Source organism: Nicotiana attenuata, chromosome 2 (genome assembly GCF_001879085.1).
Source record: "Nicotiana attenuata strain UT chromosome 2, NIATTr2, whole genome shotgun sequence".
Taxonomy (NCBI): Eukaryota; Viridiplantae; Streptophyta; class Magnoliopsida; order Solanales; family Solanaceae; genus Nicotiana; species Nicotiana attenuata.
In genome coordinates, this window is record NC_031990.1 from 53,782,092 (window position 1) to 53,796,315 (window position 14,224).

Genomic DNA, 14,224 nt, shown 5'->3' on the forward strand with positions numbered 1-14,224 from the left:
TACCTACCAAGTGATTCTCACGTCAAAACCCTCGAATTTCCTTAGTTCAAAGCTCTTAAGAACGTCAACAATAGAGGAAAACTATGAAAGGGTCGCGGATGAAATATTATTTTAAAACCCTTCTGTAATTTTCGCTTCTGCGGTCCCGTAACCGCTTATGCGGGACCGCTTCTGCGGCCCTATGACCGCTTATGCGGTTTTTCATTAAATCCTTGGCCTTCCGCTTTTGCGCCCAACCATCCGCTTCTGCGGATCTCACCATTCCGCTTCTGCGGCCTCATTTTCGCCTATGCGGACCCGCTGAAGCGATACCCCGTCCGTTTTTGCGGAATTACCCCGGTCCCTCATGGACCGCTTATGCGATCTCTTAGCCGCATCTGCGGAACCGCTTCTGCGGCTCCTTTTCCGCAGATGCGGAAATACCAGAAGCCAGGTGCACCAGACCTGCAACAAACATCAAGATTCTCCGTTTAACCACCCGAAATCACTCCGAGGCCCCCGGGACCTCAACCAATAGCACCAACACACCCCAAGACCTTATTCAAACTTGTTCCAATCATCAAAACACTATCGTTAACATCAAAATCATCGAATTACCACGGATTCAAGCCTAAGTTAAACTAAAACTTCCGAAACTTGCATTTGATCTAAAACCCGTCCTAAACACCTCCGAATGATCTGAAACTTTGCACGCATATCCAAAATCACCTAACGGAGCTACTGCAACTGTCGGAATTCTATTCCGACCCTCGGATCAAAATCTCACCTACCATCCGGAATTCACCAAAATCCAACCTTAGCCAATTCAAGCCTAATTCTACACCGGACCTCCAAATTCAATTCCGATTGCGCTCCTAAGTCACAAATCATCCCCCGAAACTAGTCGAATCATCGGAAATCCATTCCGAGCCTTCTAACTCATAAGTCAAATTTCGGTTGACTTTTCCAAACTAACCTTATCCTAAAGAGACTTATTGTCTCATTTCTAACCAAACTCTATCCGAATTACTTCAATTTCTCCAAACACGTATAATGAAACATATAGAAGCATAAAACGGGGAAAACGGGGCGGTAACTCCCGTAACGACGGGTCGGGTCGTTACAATTACCCATAACTTAAAATTAATATATTCTTGTCTGTTACTTCCATTATAATACATTATAAGTAAAAATATGTTTTTTTTTCTTGTAGTAAAATTTTTTATTTACTTTTATTCTTTTATTCTATTGTTCCTATTAATGTATAAATTTATCATATTTTCTATAATACCTATATTATTATCTTTATAATTAATTAAGACAAAGGTGTTGTTTTTATCTTTTAATTTATTTGTTTTTTTTAAAATTTATTAATTAAGATAAGACAGACAATTTAAATTGGCAATTTTTATTTTATTATTTCCATTTTTTATTTTAAAATAATTTTAAAACTCCAAATTGAAACCATACCCCAATTTGAATTGGCAATTTTTTATTTCTTTATTTTAGTTTTTTATTTTAAAATAATTTTAAAACTCGAAATTGAAACTATTCCCCAACTTGAATAGGTAGGTTTTTTTTAATTAATTTTTTGCGTTTTTTTATTGTAGCTAATTTAATTTTTTATTATTTTTCATTTTTTTATTTTAAAATAACTTTGAAACACCAACTATAAACTACTCCCCAATTTAAATGGGTAGTTGTTTTTTATTATATTTTCGTTTTTTAATATAGCTAATTATAATATATTTATATTTATTAATTCAAAAAGAGTAACTAATTAATTCAAAATTTTAAAAAGTTTTTTAGTTAAAAAGGTAGTTTATTTTGTCTTAACAATGACACTTGGCTTTTTGTGATTATGCCACTTGGCTTTTTGTGATTATGGGTAGTTTTTTTTTTTTTTATATTTTCGTTTTTTAATATAGCTAATTATAATATATTTATATTTATTAATTCAAAAAGAGTAACTAATTAATTCAAAATTTAAAAAAGTTTTTTGGTTAAAAAGGTAAGACAATAATTAATTTTTTGCATTTTTTTTATTGTAGCTAATTTAATTTTTTATTATTTTTCATTTTTTTTATTTTAAAATAACTTTGAAACACCAACTATAAACTACTCCCCAATTTGAATGGGTAGTTATTTTTTTTATATTTTCGTTTTTTAATATAGCTAATTGTAATATATTTATATTTATTAATTCAGAAAGAGTAACTAATTAATTCAAAATTTTAAAAAGTTTTTTAGTTAAAAAGGTAGTTTATTTTGTCTTAACAATGACACTTGGCTTTTTGTGATTATGCCACTTGGCTTAACCACATGCTTTACTACTCTCCTTTTAATATAATATATAAATATATAAACTATTCCCCAATTTGAATGGGTAGTTAATTTTTTTTATATTTTTGTTTTTTAATATAGCTAATAATAATATATTTATATTTATTAATTCAAAAAGAGTAACTAATTAATTCAAAATTTTAAAAAGTTTTTAGTTAAAAAGGTAGTTTATTTTGTCTTAACAATGACACTTGGCTTTTTGTGATTATGCCACTTGGCTTAACCACATGCTTCACTACTCTCCTTTTAATATAATAAGATAATGAAGTTATAAAATATTAGCTCTAACTTTTTGGATACATATTTGTTTATTCGCAAAATAGTACAGTTAAATCTATAGCGTGGTTTATACACAAGCGAATCGATTTGATCCCAAAATGATAAAGAAATTAAATAAAATGCAAGATTTAGCGTTGAAATCGAGATAAAATAGCAGACAACTTGGTTCCGGGAGCAAGGCTTTCGAAGGTAGCAAATAGAATAACTTTAGACAGAAAATAAAGTATTATTCGACTTGAGATAATGTATAGCACAAGTTTGTTAGACTTTTTCCTATCTTACAATGGTCGTTGAAGTCGCTATTTATAGCTATACCTAGGGAATAAGGTCGTAGGATCAAGCCCCTCTTAAATGACAATAATGAGTGCCATTGATGAATATGTAACGGCAGGTCATAAATGCTAAAATTCTCTATAACGGATGCACATTTAATACTAAGGAATATTCTACATTGAATGTCATCTGGTGACAAATATTTGTTTGCTCTCGTTGATAATGTTCCGTTCAGGGTCTACCCGATATCAACGGAAGTTGTTATCCTCGATCTTGGTTTCCACTCGCTTCATCTTCTATCTCCCCCCACCCCCCTCCCGGTTCCACGTGTCACTCTGTCATTCGAGTATTTAATGTGAACCGATTTTACCCTATACAGATAGTCCCCCTGCTTTCCGGTGGCACATCTTTGTGTCACTAGGAAGTTGGTGAAGATTCATTTCTTGGCGGGAAATATTCTGAACCCTTCTGAAAAGTTTCTGACGCTTGATAAGGCGCACATCTCTTCGTATTTAATACCTCAAACACGTGTTACTCCACGATTTAGCAATATCTTCGCTAGTTCTCGAGGTAATCATGGCCACGATTTTAGCCGCATATTCTTTTATTTATACGTCTCATTCTTCTTCTTTTAAACTTAACAGTTTCACAAAATCTCTCAACTTCTTTGCATTCAATTCTTTTCTGCTTTCGTCTTTCTTTAATTTTCTTCAAAGAACTCTTATCACCTTCTGCTGATCATGGCTTCTTTCACTAATTCTTCCAAGAACTTCGGTCTTCTCTTCATTGGGGGCCTGAAGAAAATCAAAGACAAAGAAATTGATGTTGATGCTGACCCTCCCATGTTGAGCATCATCATCCCCAAACATCTCAACACAGCCAAGGACTTCGAAGAAAAGTTTCTTTCTTCAAACTCTCGCACTTGGGTTGTTGGCAAGTACCCTTCTTCTATTCGCCCTTCCAGCATTCCTGCTGTAAAGGAGGACTGTGATTGCCACGACTTGAACATCATTGCTCCCGATCTGGTGGAGGGAGTAACCTTCACTAAGAATGGCTTCACGTATGTTTGCACGTACCCATTCACTTTGGGTATATTTTCTTTGAGCGGGGGACTTGACCCCGTGATTTTGGAGCTGTGCCACAGATACCAGGTTTGTTTGGCACAGCTAGACCCTTCGGTATGGCGAACGATGGCCTGTCTACGAAGACAATGCCATGAAACGAAGGCGGACCTCACCTTAGCTCGTATGATGAACCTTTACTCCCCTAAGATTTTTCGTGGGGGAGTAATAAATTTCAGCAAATGTGGCCACCATACTTTGCTCACCAGCATGGATAACGACAATGATTGTGGGTGGATAGAGCGGTTGGTCGTCATTTCCACCAAGGACATGATCCCGGATACAACTCCACCTTTTCCCGAATCCTGGATTCGTACACGTAAGTTTAAAGTCTATCTTTCTTTCTTTTCTGAAGGAAGGTTGTTTCATGTCATTGTTGATCCTTCTACTTTTATTATTTCAGCAACTCGGTGGATACCACCAAGGGTTGAAGGTCTGGATTGGTGGATTCAGAAGATTCTGGACATCACCACGCCTGAGACCCGCTGGTGGAAAGAGTTGGCCCCAAGTACGGGTGGAGGGCCAAGAATCACGGTAAACTAATTTTGCCTTCATTTTATCTTTGTACATTGGAAGATTGGCTAACCTCACCCTTTTTTTTCTTTTGTTGGATTCAGGTCTCCCGCAGGGGTCTGTTACCATCCCTGATGAGGATGTTTTGGTTGATCCCACAGAGGATGCGAGGTTGCTGAAGGAGGCTCTCGCCCGAACAGGTGCCATCGGATTTGCTTCCGGTGCAAGCGTTTCCTCTCGGAGTCCCCGGCCTGAGAACAAACAACCAAAAATGCGGCGTTCTTCCTCGACTGAGGGCAAGAATAAAAAAATGAAGAAAGCCGCACCCAAGCCAGCCGCATCCACTATGGTTATTGACGATGATGGGGAAGCTAGTGATGAAGGGGCTTCCCTACAAAGGAAACAATAACCTTCATCAGCTCAACATAGTGTTCAATCTGAAGAGCTTATAACCCCAACTGAGGATGATGCCCAAGCGCTCTAGGAGAATTTGACTTGGTGGAGAATGCTAATTTTCTCTTTACGGTCCCAGTTGCTGCTCCCGGCACTATAAGGCCGAGTACGGGACCTCTTCCACCTTCGGTTGATGAGCAACCAACAAACGGCACTGCCCCTGCTGCAGCTGCTTCTCAACCCATAACTACACCTGTTAATCGGGTCGGGCTGACCCGTTTTCAACCCGGGTCAGCCCGGTACTATAGCATATAAGGCGGGTTGGGATGGGTTGGTAGGGGGACCGGGTTTTGGACGAACACGTTCAGCTTAGCGGTGCACCGAACCCGCGTAACCCGACATCCCTTAACGGGTTGTTAGCGGGCTGCAGCCCATTAGCAGCCCGGTTACCGTTGGAATTTTTTTTTTAAAAAAATTAATTGGACCGTTCCCAACGGTCAAATTGAGAAATGACCGTTGGGGAACGACCATATTTTGCAAAAATGGCCATTTCGCCCTACCCCCCCCCCCACTTAAAAATATAGCCCCCCACCCCTAATAATTGAAAAATTACATTTTTAACCTTTTAAAATCTATAAATAGCCCCCCTTCTTCTTCATTTTTTCTCACAATTCACTCTCTTACTACTCTAATTCTCTCTCAAGTCTCAATTCTCTCTTGATATTATAGTTCTTAATTCTCAAATCTCAAATTCTCAATTATTTATTATTTCAAGTTTCATCAATTATTTAGTTTAGCCATTACAAAATTATTATTATCAAATATCAAGTTTTCAAGTGAAGTGTGGTATCAAGTATTCAAGTATAAAGTATCAACTATCAAGTTTCGATCTATCAATTGAAGTTTTATTTTTGATATCAAAAATTCAAAACTAGTGCGGCATCCGGAATCCCGGTACACTCGTTCCATCTCTTTCTCTTATTTGGTGTACACTTATTTTATTATTTAGAATTATTAATTTAGTTTCTTAATTTAATTTCTTGATTTAATTTCTTGCTTTAATTTCTTTCTTTAATTTACATAATGGATTTACTTAGAGCGGCCAAAAAAGCGTGCACTAGTAGAGGTGGTAGTAAGAAAACTTCCAAAAGAACAAGAGGTGGTGTTGGTTCTTCTAATAGCTTTATACATATTTCTGAAAGTTCACCTGAAAATTTAAATGTAGATTATGAGCGAATGCAAGAAAATTTTGGTGTAGATGATGATTTAGATGATATGTTAGATGATATTCAATCACCCGATAATCTTGAAACACCACCACCTACACCTGGTAATGCTAGTCAAACTCAAAATATAGGGGTGCAACAAGTAGGCCTCCTCTCCCTATCAAGAAGAATCGACGATTAAGAAGTAAGTGTTGGATGTTTTTTGAAATACTAGAAGATCAAAAAAATTATGTAAAATGTAAAATTTGTAGAGAACATTATAAACATAAGCCCGGTAAAGGAGGGGGAACGGGTCAGCTTCGTAGGCATATGGAAGAGAAACACCCTCTTGATTGGGGAGTAGATGAGTCATCTGGGCAACAAAAACTTAACCCGAGTACTGGGGGGTTATTTGGGAAATACGATATTAAGAAAGATCGGGAAGAATTAGCTAAAATGATTGTTTTAGGTTGTTTACCTTTTAGTTTTGCTTCTTCACCGTATCTTGTTACTTATATTCAAAGAATTTATAACCCTATGTTTAAAGGTATTCCTAGAAGTACTTGTAGATCTGATATCTTTAGGCTTTTTGGACAACATCAGACATATATACGTTATTTGTTCGCAAGTCTTCCTTGTAAAGTTTCTCTTACTTCTGATATTGGTCGTGCTGTAAATGGAAAATAATTATTTGACTGTTACATGCCATTGAATAGATGATAATTTTTGTATGCAAAAACGTATTATTGCTTTTAAATATGATGAAGATCAAAGTCATACTGGTGCATTTATAAGTAATACTATACATGAAGTTGCTATATTTTATAATCTTGCAGAAAAAGTTTTGTGTATGTCATTTGATAATGCTTCTAACAACAATGCTACTATTACAATATTAAAATTGCATCTACACCCACCACTTCCTGAAATATTTCATGTTAGATGTGCATGTCATATTTATAACTTGATTGTGAAGAGTGGCCTTGAATTATTTAGAGATGAAATTACTTTAGTTAGGAGAGCTGTTGGTGTAACTAAAGGAAATAATAGAAGTGCTAGATTAAATGCATTTAAGGAAAAATGTGTACACTATGGACTAGAACCAAGACTCATGCCTGAATAAATAGTTACTAGGTGGAATTATACTTATTTGTTCTTAAGATGTTGTTATAAATATAGAATGCCTATAACTGAAGTTGCTAATTCTCATTGTACCGATCCTAACCGTTTGTTAACATCTAGAACTTGGGATGTCATTCATGATGTTGTACAATTTTTACAAAAATTTTATGTGGCTACACTTGAGTTTTCTGGAGCTTATTATCCTACCATTTCAAATGGTTTAGTTCATATAGCTGAAATTTCTCTTTTACTACATAATTTGAAGCATAAAGAACGACACGCTACTGTTGTTGAATCTATGCTAGATAAGTTTAAAAAGTAATTCTACCAAATTCCCTACATTTACCTAATTGGTGTATTTTTAAACCCTACCGTCAAAATGATAAAGTGTCGCCAATTAATTAGAGCTTTATATACTTATATGAATATTGGACCAACTGAAACTCCTAATATTGACACTTGTGTTTCTGAGCTACACACACATTTACAAACTTTATATAATTACTATGCTAACATTGTTGATGCTTCTTCGGTTGTAGATGCAAATATTCCTTCAACTAATCCTTCAACATCTGGAACAACAATGGATGATGATGATTGTGTTCAAGATTATCAGATTTGGTCTACACTAGGAGAGCATCAACAAACCAGTAGCAGGAATATTGATGAACTACAATTCTACTTGCAAAAGTCACCAGAGCCCCTCACAAAGGATTTTCTACCGCTGGGTTGGTGGAAGAGCAACTCAAATCAATTTCCTGTTCTTTCGTCCATGGCTCGAGACGTGCTAAATGTGTCGATTTCAAAGTCGCATCAGAGAGTGCATTTAGACAAGCAAGGCAGCAGCTAGGAGATACCCGTCATTCATTGGGCAGCAAAATATGTGATGTACTATTTCTTATTTTTATAGTTGTTGTAAACTATTAATTTTCAAGTTAAAAAATAAAAAAATCAAAAAAGAACTTGCAAATTAATTTGAAGTATGAAGAATATAAAATGAAAGCCTTCGGAGTTCGGAGTTTCTTCCTTACATATTGCCTATTGGTCTTATTAAATAATTTTTTGTAGCCACTTACTTTCTAATTTCAAATTTTCAATTTTATAATTTTAAAATACAAATTTCAAATTTAAAACTTTAAACTTTAAACGTCAAAGTTTAATTATAACCCTTAAAAGTTTGCAAATACTTAACTATTAATAACATTGAACAAGAAAAATAAGTTTTAATTTTAAAAAAAATAACTGGAGCCCGGCCCGCCCCGCCCGAACCTGCGTAGCCCGAACCCGTACGGCCCTTAAAAACCCGAAATTTCCCAACCCGCCAACAACCCGTTTTCCCAGCCCGCCCCCCAACCGAACGGTCTGGGGTTTTTCCCGTTCAGCCCGTCCCAGCCCGCCCGTTAAACACCCATACCCATAACACCATCAGCTTCATCTCCTTCCACGCCGGCCATACCTTCATCACCAGCAACTGCTACATCACCCTCACCGGTCGTACGCGCCTAAGAGGAGGATGTCCCTTCTCCCCAGTCCCCATACCATGGGAATTTGGGGCACAATTACTCGTCCCCTTCTGCAGATCCCCAAAGGAGGAGGAGTGTCTCCCTCTTGGCGTTGTTCCGACAGGTGGAACTCGCCAATTATCTGAAGCCGCTGGCTTCAAAAAAGAATAAGAAGAAAATACACTCTCTTTCGGGAGAGTGTTTGTTAAATAATGCCATACACAATGTGGCAGTGGTACCGAACTTGCTCTTTTATTGCTTGTTTTTTCTTGATTTGTCGCGACACGGTTTTTAACTTTGGTATTTGCTTTGGAGGCTAACTTCCTTGCTTTCGAGGGCCTCCAAAAATTGATCATTGATAAAGAAGGCTCAAGTCCGAGCAGGATCAGTTATTGGTTGAGAGGGACCAAATTGTTGCTCGACTCCCGATGCTGGAAGCAAAAACTGTTGAGGCGAGTGAGTTAGAGGCTCGGTTGCAACAGAGTGAGTAGGAAGCGATGGTCCTCAGCCAAGAAGCCTCTCAGCTAAATGTACAGTTTCAAGAAGCTATGGCTAAATGGGTTGAGGTCTAAGATGTTGTGCTCGTTGCTGCCGAGCGCGAATCTGCCTCCATTGAAAGAGTGAATAACTTGGAGGCAGCTTTGAACTCCAAAGCTGAAGAGGCTGCTGCTGTCGAGGAGAAGCGTGCCCAGATGGAGTGTCACAACCCAAATCGATGGGCCGCGACGGGCACCCAGTGCCTTACCCAACCGAGTACCAACGTAACGTATCTTTCTTATCATACCATTATGGGTAACTGGGACAGAAGGGCCATCATGATATAACCAGAATAAAACATAAGAAAATACTCGACATAGGACGACCCAACATGGAATACAAACTTATACATGTGACATACGGGCCTATAAGACCAAAATAATCACTTGTACACTCAAAACATAGGCCGACAAGGCCATACAATCTTTCATATGCATGACATCTGTCTACAAGCCTCTAAGAGTATATAAACGTCATAAAGGTCGGGACTAGGCCCCACCATACCAATCATTACATGTCCAAAGCATACCGACCAAATAGGCAACTCCGGAGTAAGTGGAGTGCACCAACACCTTCCGCTGAGCTGATAGCCTACTAGGAGGACTGTCAACCTGTCTATCAGGACCTTTGGGCGTGAAACGCAGTGTCCCTAGGCAAAATGGATGTCAGTACGAATAAAGTACTGAGTATGTAAAGCATGAAAAGTAGTATATGAAATACATGAAAGAAACATGGAGTAAATGACTTAACCTGTAAGTCTAAATAACAGTGAATCGTGAAACATTTATAGTGTCATGTATATGAGTATAAATTTCATATCATGGATAGGTATATGCATACATAACATCATCAAGCCTCTGAGGGAATCACATCATATCATCTCATCCTCAGTGGGCGAAATCATCAAAGTATACCAACTGATCAGGTGGTGGTGCGTATATAACAATGTAACCTTTTCCCATACCCCATATACATATAATATATACGTGTATATAACTCCATATGGTCATGGGTCAATTTACATGTATAAATGAATGCAATTCATAAGAAGGTAAGTCGATAAGATCTCTCAAAATGGCACAAGATTAATATGCCTTCAGTTAATATCATGAAATAAACTTTATCAACTTATGTATTTTCTGACACACATGAAAAGACGATATAATGACAGGACAAATGGGGAATCAAGAACATAGGCACCCCTAGTATTTCTAAGAATAGAGTCATTTGTAAAAGTTGTGTGTTTGCTCATTTCGTTTGTATCATATGGATTATGCCAAAAATAGTCCACATAATCTCACACAACAACCTAGTGTTACTTGGCACTTTTCCACCCCTAAAATTTAGCTAGAACTTTATACACTTCAATACTGACAACCACAATATACTCAAGTTATACATACTGATTTTTAAGCCACAACACAATATAAAAACGAACTCATAGTAGTCCACAAATTATAGCAACTCAAAATTGATTTTCAGATTGTTACTTCATCAATTCTTCCTCTCACAACTTAGTCACGACACCAATAAGCTTAAAAACAACATGTCCAAGCCGATATTCACATGTGATAGCCATATAATAACATGAAACTATTCCAAACAACCCATAACACCTCAACAACTTCAACTCAATTTTCAGCCCCTACTTCACAAGTCTTTCACCAAACAACCTAGCTAGAACTTAGATAAACTCAAGTAAATGAAGAAGAGATGATTTTCTTACCTAGATCAGATCTTGTAGGGATGAAAAAAATGGTAGTATCTTTCCCTTGATGACCATTCACTTGCTTCAGATCCTTCAAGATTAGAGATTACCCTTTAACTTGAATTGAAAGAAGAAGAAGATTATCGGCAACTTCTTGAGGGTTTGGAGTAGATAAAATTGGGAGAGAATTTTGTGGCTCTCTTTATGTTTCTACTACTTGGATATTATGAGGAGAGATGTCTTGATTCAGCCCCTAAAAAGTCCCTCTTGGCTAACCTACACATGTCTAATTAGGTGGACTAATTTGGGCCTTCCCTTTTTGCAAGTAGGTGGCACACCTACTTGTCACCTGCTATTTACTTAATAGGTGTCACATGCTGACCTTATTCACCTATACACGTGTCTTTTCCTCGTTTAATAATCATGACATAAGCAAGTAGCTCAGGCAAGTAGGACGAGTAAGCAAGTAGCTCAGGCAAGTAGCCCGTGTAAGCAAGCAGCTCAATTTTATGTATCCATTATCTCATTTGATTTTTTTCCAAGTCTCATTCACCTTAACTTACTTATGAATTTGATAAACCTTCCTTAGCCTTGTAGAAAGATTTCATCCTTTTTGAGCTTACATTAGATAATCTTATAATGATAGTGAAGTCTGAAGTACGGGGTGTAACATACTTCCCCCCTTAGAAACATTTGTCGCCGAATGTTAACTCTTAAAGGCTTGCGAAAACGGGGCATAACATCATTAAATTACTTTATATACTTTCAAAGAGGATCTCATTTCCAAGCTTACATCAATTGACTTACGACGTACTTTCACGTACGAAAACATGGAGTGTAACATGGAGGATAGGTATAAGAGGATCATAGAACATAATAAGGTTCATATAACCATTATCCATGATATTGATCTTAGCCTTAGCACCACGAGATCCGAGCGGGATGGCCTTCTGACCGAGGTTGATAGGCTTAAATCAGAACTTCAGCGCCGAGCGGGTTCCCTCATTATCGAAAAAACACATTCTATGTATAAAATGAGGAGAAAAACCATGAAAGAGGCCAAAACGGGCATCATTGATATTGACGATGAGATCGCCAAGGCCCGAGAGCTGGAGTTAACTGCTCGTGGATGCCTCCCGGATCGGTCTAATGCAATTGAATCTTCTGGCTCCATTTCCGAGTTCTCAAGAACCGAGGAGGAACTTGAAGAGAATAACGATGAAGGCCAAGATCCTCAGTTGACGGAAGATTCGCCCACTTCTCCCGGGGACGCTGATGCTTCTCTTCCCCCGATTTCGGGGGTAGACGTAGTTTAGCCTTTTGCTTTCTTTTCCTTTGCTGTTTTTCGTATTTCTGTACTTGTGCTTATTGGTGATAAGTGTGGATTTTGACCACTTATTAGCACCTTTTTGCTTCTGTTTTAGTTCGAAAGTATTGATTTATGTTTCCAAAACTAATGAAAGTATGCAACTTGCAGGAATGTTGTAAATTTGGGCTCTCATGAAGAAATCCAATTCAAAGGAGTGTTCTGACTCACAAGGAAAAAAGGGGCACAATACACAAGAAGTGCGATCTGCAGAGGTATTTCTGCAACCGCAGAAAAAAGTGCGGACCGCAAAATTTCCTCTGCAGCCGCAAAACTGGTGAAGAAGCTCAGCAGATTTGAAGCAGATGTGTAAACCGCACATGAAATTGTGCGGCCGCAGAACAGGGTCTGCACTGACAAAAATTCAAATGTTTACAGAGTGTGCAAATGACTAAGACATGAAGCCTTGCCTGAAGTGCGGACCGCACAAAAATTGTGCGGCTGCAGAAGCTGACTTACAGCCGTAGACCAAATTGTGTGGCTGCAGAACCTCTCGAGGGGCATTTTGTCAGCAAATTTTGGGCCACTATAAATAGACAGGAATCATATTTTTAGGTCAAATTTTGAAGTTCAAGCAGTTGTAGCCGTTGTAATTTTCCATTTTAGGAAATTTGTGGTCATTTTGGGATTTAAACATTATAGTTTACTATTTTAATCTTACATTATGAGTTTAATTAGTATTTCTTCTTTTATTTTCTTTATATTCTATTATAAGTAGCTAGAGTCTTACTAGGGTTGTGATCCAACCATAGTGTGTAAACCTTATGGGTATTTAATTTAATGCTTGTTTATGATTGGGTGTTGATTATTTAGCCTTGTTTATGCTTTAATTTTACAATTAATGGTTGAAAACATTGATTCATGCCTTTTTGACTTGGTCTCTACTTGAGAAAGAGGGACCTAGTCTAGGAAAGCTTGACTAACAAGAAATTGGGCTAATTAAGGATTTGATTAGCCTAATAAAAGGGTTTGAACTAGAGAAAGAAGAAAACCTGACTTGAGCTCATATCAACTATTTAGCTTGATACTCATTTGGGCTTGAGAAAGTCAAATTGGGCAAAATCACTCTATGACCGAGAGGTATTGAGTGGGTTACTTATAGTTGAGAGTTATAATATACCTCGATCAATAAAACAAGTATTAACGTACTTAACCCATTAGGCAAACACCTAGGTGAAGGTCGCATCCCTAGGATTTTTAACCCTTTGGGTAAAAACAACAAAAATAATCATTCGCTTTCTTGTTTATTCTCTTTAGTTAATAATTGTTAGTGATCATTTAGAAATAGAAAACAAAAATCCTTTGTTTGGAAGCGAAATTTAGTTATTTCACTTGCTCTCATCAAGTGTATAACCTAACACCCATATAAACTCCCTGTGAAAATCGACCCCGACTTGTGTGGGGTACTATTCTTCCAACGACCATTTCCACTCACTATTGTGTGAGAATCGGACGTGGATTAATTTATGGCGCCGTTGCCGGGGAGTTAAAATAGTGTTAGCTATATATTTGAGTGTGCTTTTGGAATATCTTCTTTTCCTTCCGTGTTGCTAATTTGTTCAAGAATTCTAGGTACAACCATGGCGAACAATGAACTCGGAAATTTGCCTTTGGGGAATTGGACGGCGAGGAACAACAAGTAGAGGAGGTACCTCATGATCCACAAGCCAATAGGAGAGACCGGATACCTCATGACAATGTACCCGTTCCACCCCCACCCCCTACCACGAGCGACTCCACACCGGATATTACCCAACGACGGTTATGCTAGTGCAATAGTCCCTCCCTGTATTAGGGCGGGCAACTTCAAAATCACCAATGTGATGCTCACTTTGCTTGAGCAACGTGGTTTCTTTACCGGTGCTCCAACTCAAAACGCTTAT